The 22625-nt window shown below is 37.8% G+C and overlaps 1 protein-coding gene across 1 annotated transcript in view; it reads left to right on the top strand.

The window, feature by feature from the left end:
• Window positions 1–3505: 3505 nt before the first annotated feature.
• camkvl (CaM kinase-like vesicle-associated, like) overlaps window positions 3506–22625 on the top strand; it is a 49521-nt gene continuing 30401 nt past the window's right edge. The window contains exon 1 of the mRNA XM_008413814.2: window positions 3506–3710. The gene's annotated coding sequence lies outside the window, so the exon portion shown is untranslated. The remainder of the gene's footprint in view (window positions 3711–22625) is intronic.

The following is a 22625-nucleotide window of genomic DNA, read 5'->3' as shown; positions in this document are numbered from 1 at the left end:
CTACATTTTGTATTTACCGTAGTCTTCTGGAACCCTACAGACTAGTTTAGATAGCGCTTTTAACCAGCATTATTTTTGGACAGTGGGAGAAGGCTAAAGCGCTGAGACAGAACAAAGACATGAACATAAAGAACGAGCAAATCCTGCACAAAAAAAGCCTCAGTTGAGATTTGAACCTAAGACTGTCTGACTGTCAGGCAAATATGTCAACATTATTATAGAAGATGATTGATAAGTGTGGTGCTAGAAATATATATATTTCTTTTTTTTAATAACTCAACTCCAAATAACTCTGAAATAAAAACAATATATCATGCCTAATAACACTGGCATTAACAAACAACTGAATTTCACCTTTAGTAAATCATACCATTTTAAAAACTGATTATCTGTACTAATTTTACAACCACTTTTTTGTGAAAACATGAATTTTGAACTTAGCTAGCAACAGATGTGCTAACAACATATCAGAAAAAAATTCTAATATTATATTAAGTGAAAAAAACTAATTCATGCAATATTCTAAAAACAATATTGTAAAAAACATTAACATGCCATCTCTCTATTTCTTATTTCATCTTGTGGTGGAGCTTCAGTGTGGTCTAATCAGATTGTTGTATAATTCCAGCAGCATGAAAATGATGAAGTTCATTCTGCTCTCTTCTCTAAAGAAACACACTGGGTCAGAGTTTTTGACCCAATGTTTGATAAAAATGGTTCAACTTTTGCCCGAAAAGCTGAAAACCAAGTATTTGGGTTTAAGAAATAGCTTCTCCATTTTTTACAATGTACTCTGCTTCAGATTTGTATCGAGTCTTTTTTTTTTTTTTTTGGTTTGCAAACATGTCAGTCAATCTATCTTGATGGTATTAAAAGACGGATGCCAGGGAATTCTCACAGATTAATCTTGAGGTGGCATTTTATATAACAGCACTTCAGGAGTTTTCTCCTGCTGTTATCATATGTAAGGCATGGAATGTCAGTGCCAGGCTTTAAATATTGGCAGGAAATATGGAAGAAAAAACAAGTCCTATTTATAGATATGTAAAAAATGTAATGAAACTTATCCATCCATCCAGAAATAAGTATAAAAACTATATGAGCTGCACGGAGGTGCACTTGTTAGCACTGTACAGTTGCATAAAGAAGATCTTGGGTTTGAATCCCAACCTGGTGTCTTGCTGAATGGAGTTTGTATGTTCTCCTTGTGCATGCAAGGACTTTCTCTGGATACTCTGGCTCTTCTTTCACAGTCCAGAAGCATGACTGTAATTGTAATTGGACTCTCTAGATTGTGTATGAGTGTGTGCATAGCGGGGATGAAGGGCTCAAGTACATGTATGAATAAACATGAAATAACCCTCTGAATAATATATAGTAATATCACAGTGTGCTATGCATACTTCAGGGCAACAATGGCAAAACACAATGAAATACACAATAAAGCAATATTCAAATTGTTTCTGTTTAGTCTTAGCTAATTTTTCTCTGCCCTGACACACCTCTTTCTTTAACGGTTCCTAGGAACCAGTGATATCTCCAGTGGACGCATGGTGCATGGTGCTGGCTCGGCTGATTTTTGTGGCCAGCACTGGTTAAGCTTTCCTTCTCTCCTCAGTTCTGGACAGGCGTAAGTATCTTCTCCCTCTGGAAGAATGTCAGCAACAGTGGGTTTCACAATGACAATCTGAGAAACATCTCTTTTTAGGGAATCTGTAACTAGAAGAATCCTTCTGCAGAATTACGAATAAGCCAGGGCAAAGCCTTATTACTACAGCTGGAAATAGACGTTGGGTGTGCAGGCAGTAGATTATTTTGAATTCAGGACTTAAGATAAGAACTAGATTGCCAACAATGAAGGAGGAAGGTTGTGCTCTGTCCCCTCAACATTGCACTCACCGGCAACAGGTTGCAAGGCAGGACGATTTCCTTCAATGGCTCCTCTTTGTTCACATGATGTAAAACTCTTCCTCTTCCTGCCTAAAGCAAGTGGGATAAACAGTTCATACAACAGCCTCTTTGCTCCCTGTAGTGAAATGTTTCATGGCTGAAGGCCCAACAATGTAGTTCATGAAAGTGTTTGATATTCATTTTTTATTTTTGGGTGGGGCAGCAAATTTACAAGAGTGACCTTTGTCCCTCCTGGGTCCCTCTCCGGTGGCACCGTTCTATTAAGACTTGCTTTAGTCTAAAATTGTCTGTTGTCAAGCTGAATTTTCTCTGCTTAGACAACCTGCAGTAATGTGAGCTTTTTCAGTCTTACTGCAACAGTTTGTTCACAGGAACATGAAAATGGCCTTGAATCCCTAACTAAACAAACAGCCAACCACATTTCTTTTGTCATCCCAAGGTTTCTTGCAGCCTTTCAGGTGATATTTTCCTCATCCCTCCTGTTCTGACCCGATCTGTCAAACCGCGCAGCCGTCTCCTTCGTGCAGCTGTATTTTCAGCAAATACAAGTGGCCACATATCTGAAGGTCTCTGGTGAATATCTGCGGAGAAAGGCTGTGAGAAACCTAGACAAAAAGGCAAAACTGTAAAGTGTGACAGAATGTTCACGACTGTGTGCCAGAGTGAGTGCGTACCTGAAGGCTGATAAAACAGAAAAGTAATATGAATTGGTAGCTTCTTCATGAAACCGAGCAAAGAAACCAACTTTCCCACTCACATGCACACAGGCAGACACACACAGGGAGAACAACACAGAGGCAAATAGAAACCCAGTATTTAGTTCCTGCGTCACTACAGTGGCCATCTGTCAGCACGAAGGCCTTGCGTATGGATCGACTGAATTAAAACTCACACACGGAGATGCCACGCTGAGTCGAGATACAATAATTGTTCAATTCACCAAAGAAGTCTCTCACCCCGCTGACCTTTTCTGTGTTGCAACTTGGTTGGATTAATTTAAAACATAAAGCACCGGATAATCTGGTGGTCTGAACAGTTCTTTGTCGTGTCCCTTCGTCTGTTTCTCTCTTCTTCTTGTTTTTTATCCCTCTCTCCATCTCCATCTCCATCTCTATCTCTACCCACGTGAAACTGTCTGTTTGTCTGAATCTGCCAAAGGCTGATGTCATTGTCCACCAGTGTGCTTCCATGTGTGGGATGAAATGAATGCTGAGGTATAATCCCACGGTTTAATCCCGACCAGTCCTGCACCAACCGGACAGCCCAAGAAACAATTATGACAGGGGAGAGGCAGGTTTTTATATTTTGAGGGGTGGGGGTTGTTAAAATATTATAAAAAAGAAAGAAGCATGGAAGGTTTCTGTGGGGAATATTTCTTGTTGCCTTTATGAGACTTTCTTTTTTTAAAGAAAAAAAAAGCCTCATTTTACTCAAAAATGCCCCCTCCTGCTGGGCAGAGAGTGAGATGGAGGGAAAGAGGGAAAGAGACCGAGAGATTAAAGATTATTTATTTCTCTTGGGTGGGAGACAGTGAGGGAGAGAGAGTGAGTGAGTGAGTGGGAGGGAGGGCGGCAGTCAGAAGCACGCAAACTAATTTTCACCGATGAGCAGACAGTCGTGCCAGAGTGGGAGCTGCGCTCAGTTCACCTCTTCGGCGCTGCAGGTCTATTAACAAAGAGACCTTATTAGTAACATCTCTTTTTATTCTGCGAGCACTTGTTACCACGGCGCACCAGAGTTTCCTTTTGGGGATAAAGAGACTGCAGACCTGCACTTCTCCTAAGCAGCGACAACTTTAGGTAAGCCAATACATTAAAGTTGAAATCTGTTTAATTTTTTATTTTTTTTTGCATGCATGACTTGTTTGCAAAAAAAGCAAGGAATCTAAACAAAACAAAACATTAAATAAAAAAATGTAAAAAAGCAAACGATCCAGGATCAAGAGATTTTTTTTTTTTCTGGAGAGCTGCTCAGCCAGCACGCGTAAAACAGCTGCAGTGTAAATCTCCAAATGAAAACCACTGGAAAGTGCCAATAGTTTGATATTTATGTTTTTTAACCCAATGTGAAATCACAGCCAGTACAGCATGACAGTTGCTTCAGCTGTTTTTTTTTTTGCTGTTGTTGTTTTTTTGTTTTTTTTTGGCTGTTGCAAAGTGTTAAAAGCCTGACAGATGACTGTCCATATTTGGGGCATTTGGCATTTTACTGTTAGGAATCCTGCTGCTCTTACATTTTACTCTTAAGGAATCTCAACAATAGTCTCTTTCTCTGGCCAGATTGAGCCTTTGTTGTGGTACTTACATTCATTCACTTATCCATTCTTTGAATGTTCTTCACTTTTAAAAGCACTTCAAGTTATAGTAGATCCATATGTAGTCTTGCGTAATAATTTCACTTCAAGGCATCTTTAAGAAAAAGCAAAAGAAGGTTCTTATTCTTTCTGGAAAGGTGTATTTATTTAATTCAGTTCAAATGAGAAACTCAAAAGTTATAAATTTACATCATAAAATTATTTATTTCCAATTTTTATTTATGTAATTGCAGATAATTATGGCTTACAATTAACAAAAACCAGGAAATATACTTAAAAATATACTTGATTACATGATAGATGAAAATTATATTTCTACTTGAAATTTCTTATGGTCTACAGACAGAGTTACCCTCCACAAGGGATGCAAAAATCTTCACAGAGTGCTACATCCAAACATAATAATGCAAAGTTAAGTGGAAGGAAAAAGTGTGGTCGAAAACAAAGTGCTCATGCAATAGGAATAACAGCAGTCTGGAGAGGATTATATGGCAAACCTGACTAAAATGTTTGAGGGTAACTTAACAAAATGCCAGGGTCGAAGTTGAAATGGTCACATTTCTTGTGTTAAGCAATTCCTGACCTAGAGAAATCTCTTATCTGGGCTAAGGAGAAAAAGATGTGGACATTTGCTCTTTGTCCAAAATCCTCTATTCAGGTGAAAGTTAATTTTGTATGTCAGCTGGAAATCACGGTCAGGGTCTGGGGGAAGAACTCAGAAGGAGAGCTGACCAAGTATTGAGTGCAAATGATGTGAAGTAGATTAATTACAGTGGACTCCCAGTGGTTGTATGTGATACTTTGATTTTCTGAAAAGCTGAATGTTTTAATCTCTGAGCCAAAATCTTCTCATTTTACTGAAAGAAACAGATGGAATATAACTACTCTGTGTGTAGTTAATCTATGCAATGAACTTATTCTACAACTTCAAATGAATTACTGAAAAATAAAAATCTTTCAACGTTTTAATACATTGAAATGTATCTGTGTATTGAAGCTGTTTCCATCTTAAGCTTCAATTAATTATTGATTAACTCCCCATTAACAGAACAGATGCAAAATTCTGGCCCATCTACTGCTGCAAGTTCTTCCTGAAATCAAGGTCAATGTCAAAGGGATTAAGAAACATTATATAGATTACATTCCGAGAAACAGGCGGCAGAAATTATTGAGATTAACTCCCTGGTGCTTAGTGCAGCTTTACTAGAAGAGGTGCCAGAGAGGTATCGATTGAATAATTAAACTTATCAGAACTGATAAACTGCTTCTATTAAAGCCATAATGGTGATATTACATCATATTTTATTTTTACAATGAACCCAGAATACAGCCCCCGTTGGCCTTATTAGACTGGCTTTTATATGAAAGAGGAGAAAAAGAGAACGCATCATAGTAAGTCTGGTTGAAGCTATAACAGGACTACACCTCTGAGACAATGTAAGAGGTTGCTGAGCAAGAAAAGCAAATAAAGATGCATGGCGAAAACATGATTAGCATGTTTTGTAAATTCAAATGTGTGTCTCTATTCTATTTCTAGTCAGTATATTCGTTGAATTCAATGCAACGCGATGCAAACAACCTCCTATCAAACCTTGAGGTTGAAAACCTATTCTGTGTTTCTGCTTTTCATCCATCTTTCAAAAAACACCATTATTTAAGATGCAACTTAAAATTCAACATTCTTCTTGGTGCTGTGCTTCTACAACACAGAATGTCTACATTTTCTGAATGTGGAATCAACTGTTACACATAACGGTAACTACAATAAGGTAAATTAGCATTTAAAAACTGCAAATATCTGTGGACACAGATCAGTCGATTCATTCTTCATGCCAGTGCTTACGTTAAGAAAAGAGACTGGGTTGGGAGATTATAATGGAACGTAACCTAAGCTGTCAGATGCATTTAGAGTAATATTAAAAAGTCAAATCATCTTACAGTGGGATAATAATGACATAACATTACTGTAAGATGTTTAGGACTGGTCATGTGCAATTTATGTAATATCTACCAGCCTGTTTGTCTGCCAGTCAGTCTGTTTACGTCTAGAGCCCTCTTTTAGCCACTGCTTGTAGAAGGCCAGGCATCTAAAGGACAAAAAGATAACTTTTTTATACCTTACGATCGAATCTCCATTTTTAGTTTCACCAGTTTCATAACTACCAGAGTAAAACACAATGCACATAACCTAAAGTTTATATAATATTTTATTTGAAATATGTGTCAGGCGTTATGCAGTAACCAGACTGATATTATTAGAAGACTAAAGATGCAGATTCTGTCATAACATGCTGATTTTCAGGTGACACTTAAACACTGTAGAAAGTTTTGCAGGTGCTAATGTTGAAATAGATCTTTTAGTTTGGTTATTGCAAAAGGTAATGGACACATAGACCAGTTTAAAATCTTATTCTAAGTTCCTTACCTAGTCCTGATTTTAAGCCAATGTTAACTTAATGAGTAAAACACAAAGTTTGTGACATCTGGCAGTAAACTCAAATTTAATAGGTTTACTTGATAAGCTTCTTTGACATTGTCCAGTTGAAAAAAATATGGAAGATGTGAGATCAGCTTTTTCCATTACATCATCTTACAGTGTAAAATTACGAAAATGCCATAGAAAGTGCACATCCTGCAAAATGGAAATACTTGACATTGTAGAAAAGATGGGCAGTCACGGTGTGGAAGCTAAACGAGCGCCACCTACCGCTCTCACTGGGTAACAATAGTTGAACTCTGTAGTCAAGCCACAAAAAGTACACTATTACCTCAACACGAAGGGCAACTAATGAACCAGTAAATGTTGATATTATTACTATTTTGGCCAAAGTCTATGTATTAATTAATAAAATAATAAATACATTACATGGATGACAACATAACAATAATAATAAATATTTTTTTATTATTATTATTATAATAATAAATAATAACACATTTTTTAGCTTAAAAATGATTAACTGTTGCCCTCTATTTTGAATTAAATCATGCTGTGCATTTTTGTTTTGCATTTAAACATAATAATCATGACAAAGTGGCGTTTTTGCTCATGGTTGTTACACTGTGAAGATCTCATTCCACCTTATATTCTTGTGCTACTGCATCCAGCCGTTCAGATTTTGTTGTCTCTTTGACATATTACATGTATCATCATAAAATAAGATTCAAATCATCTGTGTGCAAACAGGTGTAATACGTTTAAATGACACGGCAAGGCATAGTATGATAAATGGAAATAATAGAGTCAATAATCCTGGTTTTATTCCTGTGTAAACGTTTTCCAATGTCATTGCGTTGCCGAGTCCCGGGCTTCCTACAGTCTGCAACCAACACGTTCGCAGTTACAGTGATTTACCATCGCAGCAGCAGCCAGCACAGGTTACAGATGGTTGTAGGAGATTAGGAGGTGCCTCTATCCATCAGCGTGACTTTTTGAAACATCTGTGTAATGTGACGCAGTGTTTGCTCAGTGTCCCCACATTTGGTGGCCTGCAATGATCTTAATGTAGAAGAGAGAGCATAGAGGAAACACTTTTATCTTCTTCTTTTAAAAAACAATTTGTCAGTGTGTGAGACAAAACTGGTTTAGCTGGACAAGAAATGCCAACACATAACAGCCAGAATTTGCCTTTTTTTCACACTCACACACGCACACACACGCACACACATGCTGCAGTTAGTTATATAACAACAAGCTTCTGGACAAAGTGCACACACAGCATATGTTTTTGTTTTCCTTTTTCCTCATAACTGAGCTTGGTGCCAGAGGTATCTCATGTCCTGCCCTCCTTGCTCATCTGCTGCCTTCCTGCACCCAGGCACACTCAAGTCAGCTGCTCCCTCAATCCTCCAGCTGAGCCCCGTGTCATTTACAGTCCTCCTAATGTTACTCTCTTTTTCTATCCATCCGTTTCTCTGTTTGCCCATCCATCTATCTCTTTACCTGGGTAGGTAGTGTGGTGTATTCAAGATGATCGTGTGGTGACGCTTCAGGACTAAAACCCCTGCATGCTGGATTTTGGTTGAACAGCGAAGATTTTATTGCAGACTGCAGCTTAAGTCAGCACAACTGAATCACAACGAAATGTTGGCTCGATCATAGAGACGTCCGGCCGATCTCCGGAGAGTGTGCATTTTCTAGGTCTCTGACCAACATGTATTTCCCAACGTAAACATATTGCCACATTCATATGTTTTATATTTACATCTTTGTCAGGCCTTGACCTGTATTCCACGCATCCCAAAAAGTGCTCTTGTGTGTTCAGTCATCACAGTAACCAGCTAGCTGGCTGGTCAGCAGGCTACAATCGAGCTAATGATGTAGCTGTTTAATTGATTTTCTAAACCAAATAATAATTTCCTTTCTGAAAAAAGCTTTATTTTATTTCACCATACTTCATTATTGATGATCGGACTACGTATTTGAATATTTTTTCCTCATTTTTTTACTTTATATTTGTACAGAAAACCATGCTCTCCATGTGTGGCTCTGACTCAGATTTTGTTTCGCTCTCCCTCTGCCATGTGTTACGTGGTCACTGGCATTCTAAGGTCCAGTTTATGCTTCCAAGTGTTTTTGAATGTTTGAATGACCGTGCACTCTTTGTGATAAACAGCTTTGTTCAGTCTGCTTTAGACCGAACAGACCCATGATTAGGTACCAACACTCTGCTTGTTTCATGTTGGACCCAATTTTATGCCTTAATTAGCTGTAGCACAGATTCAATCAAGCGTTGGGAACATTCCTCAGAAACCCATGAACAGTTTGTTTTTCTACTATGTTCTCGTCCAGTTTTGATGAGGTTCTGTTACTCTCCTCGGTTTCTTGTGTGGTTTTCTGCTGCTGTAGCTCATCTATTATAAGGTTTGATGTGTTATGCAATGAAAGCTCCAATCCGGTACACATTGGGTTGTATTGAGTGTTTTTTGGGTTTCTGCTGACTTTCTATCATGCTAAACCAATCTATGCATTGATACTTTGACAAACTCCCCTTACTGGTGCCATATGATTCATTGATTCACTATTCATGTTAACATGCAATTGAACAGGTGAACCTAATAACTTTGGGGGGGTGAGTGTATGTAGAAATCAGTGGAGGATTACCAAGTCTTTCTGTGGAAAACCATGTGAGGCACCAGACACTGGAAAACGTTTCACTCAAGGACCCTCTGGTCCCAAAAAACACAGTTGCTTCCTTGATGAGCAGTTGCTTGGACCGCTCCTCCACTTCTATTTTGAATAGACAGCTGACAAATCAGTTCATTATAGCTGTTTGATTTGGCTGAAGTGTAAACTAGAGAAAGCATCTAAGTAGGACGCTATGATGCAGTTGACCTAAAAATAGTGTGAATGTGAGCACAAGGATGTCAACAGATCCCTCTGGCTTCCACATGCAAACATGCATCCTTTACACACTTTACACCTTTACATCTCTATCTCCTGCCAGCATTGAGATTGTTTCAACTAAATTTCCCAATTCTCACAATGCCCTTCGTGTTATTAATATTCGTAGAATGCACATGAATATCAGACAGAATTTGATAATAGCTGGTATCAGTTTGTGTGTGATGGCTCAGAAAATAATAAGGAACGTCACATTTTTACTGAGATTCAAATCATCAGTATCAGCATTGCAAATGAAAGTGGTTGTGCTGGGGACTGCTAATGGGCCGCGTTTCTAAAGGAAAACATTCGTAAAGCTCACTTTTAGACTTGTTGACCACTCAGAGCACTTTACCTCACGAGCCACATTCAGACATTCAGACATCACGTCTTGGGTCTATTAAATCAGTTTTTCTCAGAAATGTACTTAAATGTTGTCAGTTAGCTTCTGGTAGAAGCTAAATGATGGAATTGAATTGAAAATAACAAAACAGTAATTATACTTTGAGCAAAACAATTGATGGAGTATGTCTTTGCCATTTTAGCCATTATCCTTCCCTCTTTGTAAAAACAGTTATTTTGTGTTCTCAATAATCAACATGTATTTATTTCCATTAAAGTTAGGTATTCATGAATTAGAGACAAATATAATTTAAAAAAATATATAAAATCTCCCATGATTGACTTTAGTTGTAAATGATTTCCATATTTCAAATAATTCTGGTCCCAGTCACTCTTTAGTAAATTAAAACTAAATGTGTATGAGGGTCCTCTTGGAGGTAAATATTATTATTGGCTGCAGAAATATAATACTATCACCTCATTTTGGTTGCAGTAGTGAATATAAAATATGTGTGAAACAAATGCCCTTATAAAATGTTCAGCAGCAAGGGGCTCTGTTTTGTTTCAAAGACATTGGGTGCTGTAAGAGTATGAAAGGTACAAGGCTGGGTGGACACTCATTTGAACCAAGCTCTCTTGCTCTAGGATTTCTAGGTTTATTTTCTGCTTGATTGACTACCATATCAATTTTATTCTTATTCTGCTTTTTGGTGGGCATAAAGATGGGCCTCGGTGACAGTAGTTAACTTGCTGAGATGAAAATGCAAGGTGCTTGAAGATTACAGCTGTTCAGTAAAATCGTTCGCTGGCTGTTTTATCGTATACTTTCATATATCGAAGGACAAATTACTAGAGCTGCCTGACCTGAAATCAGAATCAGTTCAAAGATTTTCCTCTTACTTAATTATACATACATAATACTTGCATACATACTTACACGTCAAAGTGTTCCATACGCTGTATGTGAACTCTGCAGCTCTTGCAGCTGCACGACAGTGTCGCAGGTGGAAACCTATTCTTTCTCCACTTGTTGCATTTTGCAGGGAAAGTAGTGGATTTTCTCCACTTGACTGTTTTTGTCTTCTTTTGACGTTGTAGTGTTGATAGCTTCTGATATGCTGTGTAACAGCTCTTTTGGCACAAGTCCAAAGCATTCTTCATCTTCAGCTAACTTTGACTGGAAACTTGAAATGTTTTGTAATGTAGTCGCTACTGTCCAATTTTTTTTCCACTTCATCTTGTTCTGATTCAGAATTTGAATGATTGGTGTCACCTTCAGCACTCTGTGCAGAAGTTCTGCTATGGCGCTGCACTATGACAGCCACTGTTCAATACTTGAGCAACGATTTCAGCTTCATTCAGTAACAGCAACCTAACCAGGAAGTGCATGTTTATGTAGACATGCTTTACAGAGATTATTGGTTGAACAAAAACAGTGATGTGAGTAGCCATTCAAAGAGGGATTGTTAACCAGCTTTGCATTTTCCCATCCTTCGCTTCAAACAATACTTTGCAAGAAACTGCTGACAAATTATGAAACTATAGAACTAAAAACACTCAAACTAGCATGCAAACCAATGCAAGCAGCAACACAGCAGGAAGAGAAATTAAACTCATGAAATCTTCATAAAGTCACTGGCCCGCGGTGGAATGGTTCTGCACAAATCATTACATGCTCATTGGTGTGAGCCAGGATAAATTCAACAATTTGTGGCAATTTAAAGTGAGCTGTGCGGGGTGGTGTTGTGGCAAAAAGCTATTATTCCTCCAGCATTTCCATGCAAACAAATGTTTTATTTAGAAGAGAAAAAAATTATAGAAAAGAAAGGTCACAATGTGTTGTTTATAAAATAAATAAATAAAAAAAATTAAAAAAAACTCCACCGACGATGCAAGGATATTTCTGCCTCAGAACAGTTTGAACAAGACCTAAGTACAGAAGAATATTGGTTAAAAATTACTATTTGAAAATAAATAATAATAAATAATTGTGAAAAACAAAAGTTAAGACAAAGGAATTTTAGAAATAAGGAGAACTAAAGTCATAATTTCCACTTTGTTCCACATTGTGCAAAGTGGAACAAAGACTGTGTTCCTCTCAGTCTGCAAATGTTATGATAAAACGGTCAGTTCTGGGCAGAGTGCTCAAAGGTATTCTTATCTCACATATTCGTTTTGTATTCATTTCACTTTTGGCGATAGCTCCATATCTCATCGACAAACAAGAGAGCGCAGCCATTGTCTGCTCTCTTTGACTCAGTGAGGTTTGACCTCGGCTCAAAAATCTGAATAAGTGGAATATTAAAAAAAAAAAAAGGCAAAAGACTCTTCCAAAGCAAGGATCTTTGAGGCCTCTTTCTTATTCATGTATAAGAAAATTGTTTTATGCACTTTGCTGCAAGATGCTTAATTAAGCAGCATTCAAGACATTGAAAATACATCTGTGGGGAGAGGGCGTAAATTACTAATGAGCTATCCCATCCCCAGGGTCTTCCTGCGTTATAGAAAAGAGAGGGAATACACAAAAGAAAAAGAGGGGACAGAAAGAAAAGACAGATCAGAGGCAGAGGAGAAAGGAGGGAGAGAGAGTACTTCATTAAAATGGCATTCATTACCACTCATTGTGTCTTTGCCCACATCTGTGAATTATTTTCTCCTCTTGTATACCTTGCTAAAGAAATTCTCCCTTTTTACAACTCTTGGTTCCATCTCCTCCTTTCGTCTTTGGGCATCTCTCACCTCCCGGTGTCTCAGTTGTGCCCTTCTCTCCCACTTCTTATTTATCTCTGTCATTAGACAGCTGCAGTGGCCTTTTGAAGCAGACAGGGAAGAGAATGAAGCAAGAATGCCTGTTTTTTTTTCTTCTTCTTCCTTCAAGCAGCCCTCTGGAGGCCAAGCAACCCTGTCCTGACATACACAGCCTGGCCTAATTTTATACGCAAGTCTCCTCACCTGTTAGTTGGGGCATTTCCTCATAGCTATGCAGACACAACAGAGCCAAATTGTGGTACCGTTGGCTTGAAGTTTCGTTGCGTTCAGCAGAAAAGTGCCATAAGTGGGCTAGAATCTGGGCCAGCAACACAGAAGCTAGGTTACAGATCAGGAAAATGACATAAAGGGCACAACTGACACTGACAAAATTCCTCACACGTTACCGCACGTAATAGCTTTACTGACGAAAGATGAGACGATGATGAAATAAAAATTAAAAAAAACAAGAGGCAAAAATGTAATTAGGCATACATTCCATGGCAAGAATCTGCCACTTATTGCTTCCCTGTTATATTTATCATCAGGAGTCATCGGTTGTTCTTTCTCCACCAGCCCCAGTTGCATTGCTCCTTATATAACACCCCAAGCTGTTGTTAAAGATGGATCCCACAAAGCTACTGCTTCATCACTCCTTCAACTGTGGCTCTCCTTCCGATCATAACCATGGCTGCCAAAGGTTCAACCTTCTGCTAGCCTTTACCCCTGAACAGCCATACTTAGACAGCTGCAGCGCGCTACTTTTTAATTGAAAACAATTATGACAGAGCCATTGTGCTTGAGAAAATGGTTTGTGTGAAGGGACACGGATATAAGCAATTACATATCCTGGGAAAATGCCATTATCAGTAATGCAGATGGAGAATATCTAGCGTCTCCTTTTTTGTACCGGTGTTGCCGAATGCACGGATGGATTTGAGATGGGAATACTCGGGGGGTTGGGGGGTTGCGTACTATCAGGGGCAGTTTAGCATCTGGTTGCAGTTCAGAAATGGTACCGGTGGGAGTGTCCGGTTCTGAGTGTGAACACAAGACACAAGAAGCTCATTTAAAACTAATGACCACGGCTGTGTTCCAGGAGCAGCACAAATCTGTGTGGTTGCTAACAAAGAAACATTTTGCTAATGAAGTACCTACTTTTTACCGGCTTATGCTGATAGTCATCAGATTAAATTTGATAAACTCTACATTTGCTCTTCTTTTTTTTTTTTTCTAACCACATGGGTATCAATGTCAACATGGGTTAACAGCTATTATCCCAGGAATAATTGTTAAACAAGGTGATACTGTAAATGTACTCTTTAATATATGAAGGACATATACCTACTCTTAAAGTCGGTTCATAACCTAACATCAATATTTTTGGATTGGAGTACCAAAATAAATCCCACATTTCCACAAGGAGAATATCTATCCATTGATATTTAAACCAGAGACTGGCAGACCTAAGTGCTGACCTCAACACTGCTGACCTCAACACTGCCTTACAACTAAATCTCAAGGGACCTTATTGATGGACATTATTTGCAGTTTCTCCTCCCTCACAAGTTGGGTGTCATGGTGAGGAGACTTCCCAAAGCAGTAATCAGAGGCAAACTTTATGAGACATAAGAGATGTGTGATGTGAGTCATACAACATTTGTCAACCAAGAATATATTGGACTGAACAGCTTCGATTTATTTTTAAATATCTAGACAAATGGTGACTTCTCTATATTCCAGAAATATCACCATGCTGTCACTCTAGTCATAATAACTATTTCCTGACTGGGTCTGGCAACATTAAATATTGAGCAAAAGCTGCAACGGGACAGCATAGTCCAAAGTATTTTCACATGTTAAAATGGTTTAATAAAATTTTTTACCCAAATCTAATTGGCAAAATTTGAAAATTGTTGTTCGCAGACATTATCTGTTCAATGTTATCCGTTCAAACCTATTCAAGAGAGCCAATTTTGAAAAAAAAAAAAAATAGTGGTTTCTTAGATGTTCAGCCGAGACACAACACAAAAATACTTGGTGGCCTAATTGCAGTGAGAGGAGATACGAGTATTGGCTTAGAGCGAAGGATTAAAAATCCACAGCTCAACTCAGCTTTTCAGTATTAACACTTTTAAAAACAATATATCATTTTCCTTCTACTTCACAAGTATTGGTCAAATAAAATCCCAGTAAAACACATTGATATTTGTGTGCCATGTGGCAAAATGTGGAAAAATCCAAGGGACGTGAATTCTTATGCAAGGTACTTTCATAATTGAGTGGGTTTAATGATTTCATAAATCATTAAACCCACTCAACCTTGGTATAGTGACTTTTCTTGGAATTCCAACTCAATTTATTTGAATAGAAACAGTTTCACTTCACAAATTCTCATCTCTTTTTATTGTTGGTAACATCTGCTCATCTCCCCCAAAGCATCACATTAGACACAATAGCTAAAACATGGTTTTTGGCAGTAAATAATGGCACAGTTGGCAATGTGCAAGGCGCAAAGCCTAGTAAACAAGTTGGCGTGATTCATTTAAATATTCTCCTTCCCATATTTTACACTCTCAAAGGAAAACTCCTATAAATAAGCATGTAACACTGAAAGTGCAAGGAGCACTGTGTCCACACCTTTCAGGCACAGATTTAGCTCCGCACTTGATAAGTAAATACAGACAGTTGCAAATTTATGCCAAATCTGCCTTGGCAACAGCTGCTAAACCTCACAAAACCTGTTTCCAGAAGCAAAAGCAGAGTCAATCTGTTCCAGGGATGTGGAGATTTCAGTCATTTGTTGCTTGCTCCAGCAAGGATGACAACTGGAGTGAGGAAGCGCTGAGAGGTCAGAACTGATCAGGATTTATTGGCTCAGCCGGTCATAAATGAGGCTTTATGTTCCCATTACATTATGCAAGTCAGGGTCTTTGTTGGCTACAGGTGAAATATGACCGCTCTGCAGATGCACATACTGCAGGTCTGCTCCTTACTCCTCCTTCCTTTGGTCTCTCTGCAAAGGATGGATGAGTTTAATACTGAGAAAGTAAAAAGTCAGTTCCCTTTTATTTTGTAATTTGAGAGATAATAATCGATCTCAACATTTTTGCATCCTCTGCCTGTTGAGCCGCAGCTTGCCTTACCTTGCCTTTGGGCAGTGTCTGTTTCTTCTTTTTTCATTTTTCAAATCCTCTTTTATTCTTTGAAACAATTTGTTCTGTTGCCTGATGAAAAGAAACCCTATTCTTTAATTAATTTAGAGGTTTTTATTTATTAAAAAAAAAAGGACTGGCAATAAAAAAATATTCTTCGTCATTCAATCTTCCTATAGCTATTTAAAAAATTTTAACTCATTTACAGAGGTCACTTTACACAATTTAACAACCTTGGCTCTCAAAAACTGCTTCAAAAGCAAATAAAAAACTGTCTTTGCTGCACATTTCATCCTAAGAAAAGATAAAAATAGATCTGATATTGAATGCAACATGGCCAACATTTTTTATCTTAGTCACGATTTCATTAATCATAGAACTAAACATTTATCTGAAGACAACCAAAATATCTAGCCATTATATCTTGTTTTCAGCATTTTCTTACAGAATTAATGATTTTTGTTGTCTTAATACAGAAGAACTTTAAATTTCACAAAAATCTTGCTCTATGTGCACAAAACTGAAAACTTATTAAAAAAAACAACAAAAAAAAACAAGAAATGTCCCATAAAAGCATGCTAAAAGTCATATTGGATGTAAACATGTAAGTGATTGTAATCCTCCTTGTGCCATATCTCAGTGGTTCTAAAACTAAAAAAAAGAAGAACAAGTACCACTGGTGATATTTGTGATGCCTTAAATGGAGGCTATTTTGACATCATTGCTACATTGCTATTTACAAGTTAAATAGCAATGTATGTCTCTCCGTTTTATGTATCCAATAACTAAACCAGAGATTTCAAAAGTCTGAATAACCTTATTTATCAATCAAGTTGTTATGTTTTTAACTCTCAGCAGTAATATTGGATTTTCAGATCGATGTCTTCTAGCTTCAAGGGCCTTTCTGTTTACTTTGTAATACCAAACACATCTGGAAAGAAAAAGTCATGTAGTTTGCAGCATACTGTCAGAACTTGGAAATAAAATAAATATATTTGGGTATGAGGAAGGTGCAATAAAATTATTGTCAACCACAGCCATATTTAATTGTAAAACTTCAACAACAACAAAAAACAAAACACACAGAGCAGCTTGACACAAGTTTTAAGTCTCCCCAGTGTCATCAATAGGAGCTCATACCCTTTGAGACGTAGATGCAGAGCCTCTGAGGGAGTCCCATCATGCAGTAGATTACACCAGTTCGTCCAACACATCCTATAGCATCCTTTCCAGTTTGGCAGGATGCATTATCCTGCTGAAAGAGGCTGCTTCCATCAGTGGATGTCATTACCGGTGCTCCAGTTCATGGGGATAGGTTAGAGTGCAGCATTAGCCAGATCTGCACTATGTTGTGTTTCCCGATGACATGAAGGATGGATGTACTTCTAAATTCATGGCATGCCTTTGTCCACATAACAGAAGTGTTACGTTCCTCTCTCTTTCTGCTATCTCAGAAATAGCAACAAGCAAAGCCTGCATTTAGAGAGAGCAGGGGTATGAGTCAACCATGCCTCTCACCCTAAGAGTTCAGGAATTAGACTTTGTCAGTGGCAAACAACTAAAACCATCTATCCCATGGAGGCTGAGCTGCCTCCATTACTGATCTGACTTACAAATTATTCCCTTTACAAAATCCAAAAAGTGTTTTTTTTTAACAGCTGCAGTCTGGTTTCTTCTTCTTTGGCAAGGTATCTAAGGAGAAATACCCACATGAGTGCACCTCCAATAGGCTCCACAGGTATGTTCAGTGCTATAAGGTGTGAGCAGTATACCCACACACTATTTAAAAATAGAGAGAGACCTCACAGTCCTACACAAAGCCTCACAGCAGACCTCTCTGTTGAAACGGTCTCCAGCCTTATGACTCTTATCCAAAACTTCAATCGCAGATCCCTTTTCCTCCTCTTCTCAGCTCCTCCTCTCTTTTCCATCTCTCCAGGGAAGGGATTTTGCTTCTCTAAGTCTTCTATCACACTGAATATTTCACAAAAGCACCTCTTTTTTTTTTTCCTCCCAGCTCACACACACACAGACTCCTGGCTTTCTCAGGAAATCTTCTCACTTAGTTTTTTTTCTCTCAGTCTTCACATCTTCAGTCTTTCATGCTTTGTCTTAGTTTCTTGCTCTTTTATTTCTTTTTTTTTAAAATTTGCATCATCATCATCATCTCAATTCAGTTTTCTTTTTTGAATGTTTCTTTTTGTTGTCACAAGTGTTTTCTCTCTCTCTCTCTCTCTCTCTCTCTCTCTCTCTCTCAATCTCTCTCTCTGTCTCTCGCTCTCTCTCTCTTTTAAATTTTTGCTCCAAACCATTTCACTTTGCTTGTTCCTCTCTTACCTTTAACACACATTTAAATGCTTTCATGGCTCGCCCAGTAGTTTTTTTTAGGGTTTAATTCCTCTGTAATAAATACTCTTTCTCCTTTTATTATTTGCTGCTTTTTTTTTTTTTGCTTTATCTTTTTAAAGCACTTTGCAGAATTTGTTCAGAAACTGTGCATACATTTAACTTTCTCAGCATTAAGGATGACTTGAAGCCTCATAGGACAACGTAAAACACCAGAAAAGAAGCTTTTTCACAAGACAGATGGCCAAATTCTTTAAGATCTATTTGATATTTCCTTAGCTAATGCCAGTTTTCCTATATAAAGAACTACCTTCAACATGTTTGATGAGGGAGATGTGTGACATATTGAATTAGAATGCAAGATAAGCCTTCCCTTTTTTAATAATCTTTGTGTTTGCCCCATATCTACATACCCTAGAGCCCTAAGAATTTGCTTTTGGTCTCGAAAATTAGATTCATCATCTTGGTTTTTTGTCAAAGCTTGCTGATTGCCTGTGTGCATCTGAGACTCTGGTGCAATAATTGCTCAAAATTCTCCAAAATGCTCTTGGAAACATCTCACACAGAAAAACAGGTGTGACTCTCATCAAAATAACTTGCCTTTCACTTCCCCCTTTTGCCTTTCCTTACATCATCTCCGTCTGATTGTGAAAGGTTGTGGTGCAAATCACATAGTATTGATGGGAATAAGATGCAGAGCAGGATAATTCAAGTAAAGTCCAATGTTGTCCAGAATGTTGTAAATAATTTAAAGGTTGCCATTAAGAAGCCTGAACTAATTAGAACAGATTGTAACTCTCATCACACTGGGCAAAGTAAAGACAGTGAAACTCAGACAAATTATTGGGTAAGGGAGATATACTTACCCATCTCAAAGGTAAAGTAGCTACTATTTTTTTGTGTTAATTAACTTTTTTTGGCTCATATTCTCTTTTGTAAACATGCTAAACTCAGAATCCAAAAATACCAGATTTTGTGGTGCTAAAACAAAAAGATCATGACGAATCATCATAGGCTACAGCAGGAATATGCGAACCAAATCTAATTTCTTTGCCCGTATTCATCACATATACAACTTTTTCATCTGAATGGCCCAAATCAGATCTCTTCACGCCCCCTAAAAAGAAATCAGATTTGTGCCACTTCCACCTGGTACTAAATCAGATCTTATCCAATAGTTTTCAAAGCGCCTGCAGTCAAAACGGTCATCTCACATGTCAACAACTTTCATTTCATTGAAGTGAGACATGCATTATCACTCTGCACCAGACCGAAGAAGCCAGACTCGGTAAATCTGGACACAAACAATGGCTTAAGTTGTGCTTTCTTTTATCCTGGCTTCCTTTGTCTTGTTATGGTCTTGTGACAATGCGGTTGGTTCCCTTTGCTCTACAACTTCAAAATCGATCCATAGGCAGCGACATCCATTATTACTTCCGTAATATGGCTTGCTGCTGTGTGACATCTACATTTTCTCGTGGGTTGCTTTGTGGCGGTAAACTGTTCACACAGAAGTTTGATTTCAGTCACATTTAATCAGCAATATGAAATGCCTCACAAAAGATATCCATATTTTATTGTGGTCTCATTTTTTTACATCACAAAAATCTAAAATTAACATATGTATGTGCAGCTTTGAGAGCCACTGTACATTATCCATTTATATGTGCTAAAAGACACCTTTGTGAACTGGTATGTTGCATGTTTCTACTGTCAAGACTCAATCCTGTCCAGCAGCCAGACGCCACTTGCCTCATTTCCATCTCCCTCATCATTTTTTCTCTTTTTCATAAGTATTCATATACTCTCCTTCGAGTAAAGCATCTTCAGTTTGTTGCTGTTCTGTTGGTCTCTTTCAAACTTTGCTCAACCTTTTGGTCATTTTCCATTCGGCTTCATTCAGAAATTTCCACAACACTGATGGGATGCAGGTAGTGCTTTGAAGGATTCCAAAGCCAATTTTAGGCAGACTTATGTAACCCGGTTGGAACCAGCAACATAAAAGGGTGGTAATAACTATTCATTTAGAAATGAGTAGGTTTATGTTAAAGCTTTCATGATCATTCACCCAAGTAAATACGCCATTTGACATGGGGCTGCTTCCATATTGTGGTGTTACTTAAACTACTGATGTGTTGTTATAAGGATCAAGTTCCATCCATCCATCCATCCATCAATCCATCCATCCATCCATCCATCCATCCATCCATCCATCCATCCATCCATCCATCCATCCATCCATCCATCCATCCATCCATCCATCCATCCATCNCCATCCATCCATCCATCCATCCATCCATCCATCCATCCATCCATCCATCCATCCATCCATCCATCCATCCATCCATCCATCCATCCATCCATGAGGTCTCCCACATTTACAATCCAGGAAGCCACTTGCCATTTTAGCACATTTCAGCTAAATAAAACGTAAGTCCTGCAAACATTTTAGTAAATTTTATTCATTCAATTTTTTTGATAAATATCTGCCATAAGAATTTTTTGTCATTTATTAAAGAGTAAATTGTATTTCTACTTTAAAAAAACAAAAAACTTTACAAAAAAAAAAAGATACATTTTCGTTTGTGAAATGTTGGTGACTTGTGAGTGTGTTGCTAAATCTGGCATCAATTCTATATAATTTTTTTTTAATTTAATTGTGGATGTGCTGGTCAGTGTTTTTCTTCAGGTAAAACAATGTCAACACTTGGAAAAAGTGACAAACTTGTCCCTTTAGTGTTCTTAATGTGTTTATTGAGCAGTCATTCTATATTTTAAAGGATATTGTGTTTTTAACAACCTAAATTAAAGTAAGCCTTTATTGAAAGAGCAAAAACAGATATCTCAGCCACTGCTGCTAATTTTCATTTTCGTTGGTCTTTTCTCCCACAATGCCACCACATGATTTAGCGTAGCACATGCACACGGTATTAAGAGGTTCATGTCCCTGAGGTCATGCTCATTATTGTATTTATCTGAGATTGAGTTAGGTCTTACTGCACTTACACTAATGAGAATGGTTGGTATCTTAAAAAAATGTGATCTTTGACTTCACACTGGAATCATTATGTAAGTGCAAGACAGCTGCAGGAAATAGAAGAAAATTGTAATAATAATTAATTTATTGAATTAATGGCATGATGTCCTAGATTTAGAGAGTCTTGCAGAAACATTCCTACCAGTTGACTCTATCCACATTTTTGCTACATTACAATCACAAGCCTAAATGCATCGTGTAGGGATTTTAAAAGATAAATAAAAACAAACTGGTGTCAGAATTGGGAAGCAGGAACAAAATGATAAGATTAATCAGCATTATTGCAATGTTGCTGTATTTTTTTGTATGCTGGTTTTGTTTGCTAGTTTTCTTGGGGGCATCAAAGTGATTAATATATTTATATTCAGTCACAAAATGAAAACATCTGAAAACATAATAAAATGTCAAAATGTTTAACAGATGAAAATTTTTAAAGATTGTGGCCCCAAATCTTGCAATTTTCATTTTTAACGGAAGCTGATGCTGCAAAGCATTCACTCACGTGGGCTGAATATGAATGCACATTATTCCTTTTGTTTGTGAAAAGCTAAAATATTGCAACTGTTTTTTTTCCCACTACAGGTTTATTCACCCATTTGTTTGACCCTTATTTTGTGTTGCTTTGTTGAATAAAATCCCAATAAAGCACATTAAGGTTTGTAATTGTAACACGAGAAAACCTGGAAAAGCTCCAGGGACTTGATGATTTTATGGTTTTCCACATTTCCTTATTGTCTTTTTGAGCCCCTGTGTAGTGAAGTTTACGGGACATACGCTCAGCCCGTCTGAAGAACTCGGTTCGATTAGGTGTCTTTCACTCCTTCATTGGGTGGAGTTAACTTTTGAACTACACTTCTAAAATCTGGATGGTGCAGTATGAGATTCTTACTGTATATTCATCTTCTTGATGAAGATATAGTGATTTAAACTTACCGAAAGCAGAACCACCACAATCGTCTCTTCTGTTTTAACATTTTAAAACATGTTGGCTATTGCTGTCTTTTTTATTATCTATTAAAAGTATTTATTATTGTTGCTTTTGTTAAATACCAGATCAATTTAGCTAGTATTTAGCAGTAGTTTACAAGTTATCAAGTTCATGATGTAAATCACCTTTTATCGTAAGCAAAGGGAAAGTACAGGAGCCTTATTTCAGCCAGCTGACCAGTTTCCTACTGGATGGCAATGGAGTGTGCATGCGTGCGTGCGTGCGTGCATGCGTGCGTGCGTGCGTGCGTGCTTGCTTGCGTGTGCGTGTGTGTGTATGGCAGGGGCTAGTATGAGGGGCCGTTTAGGACAAAATCTATGTTTTGTCTCTCACACACTACAAGAAACTCACGCACACTCCAAAAAACATCACGCACACTCAAAAAAACATCACGCACACTC

The sequence above is a fragment of the Poecilia reticulata genome, linkage group LG7 (genome assembly GCF_000633615.1).
Source record: "Poecilia reticulata strain Guanapo linkage group LG7, Guppy_female_1.0+MT, whole genome shotgun sequence".
Classification (NCBI taxonomy): Eukaryota; Metazoa; Chordata; class Actinopteri; order Cyprinodontiformes; family Poeciliidae; genus Poecilia; species Poecilia reticulata.
Note: the sequence above shows the minus strand (reverse complement) of the source record. Positions and strands in the feature narration are given on the sequence as shown.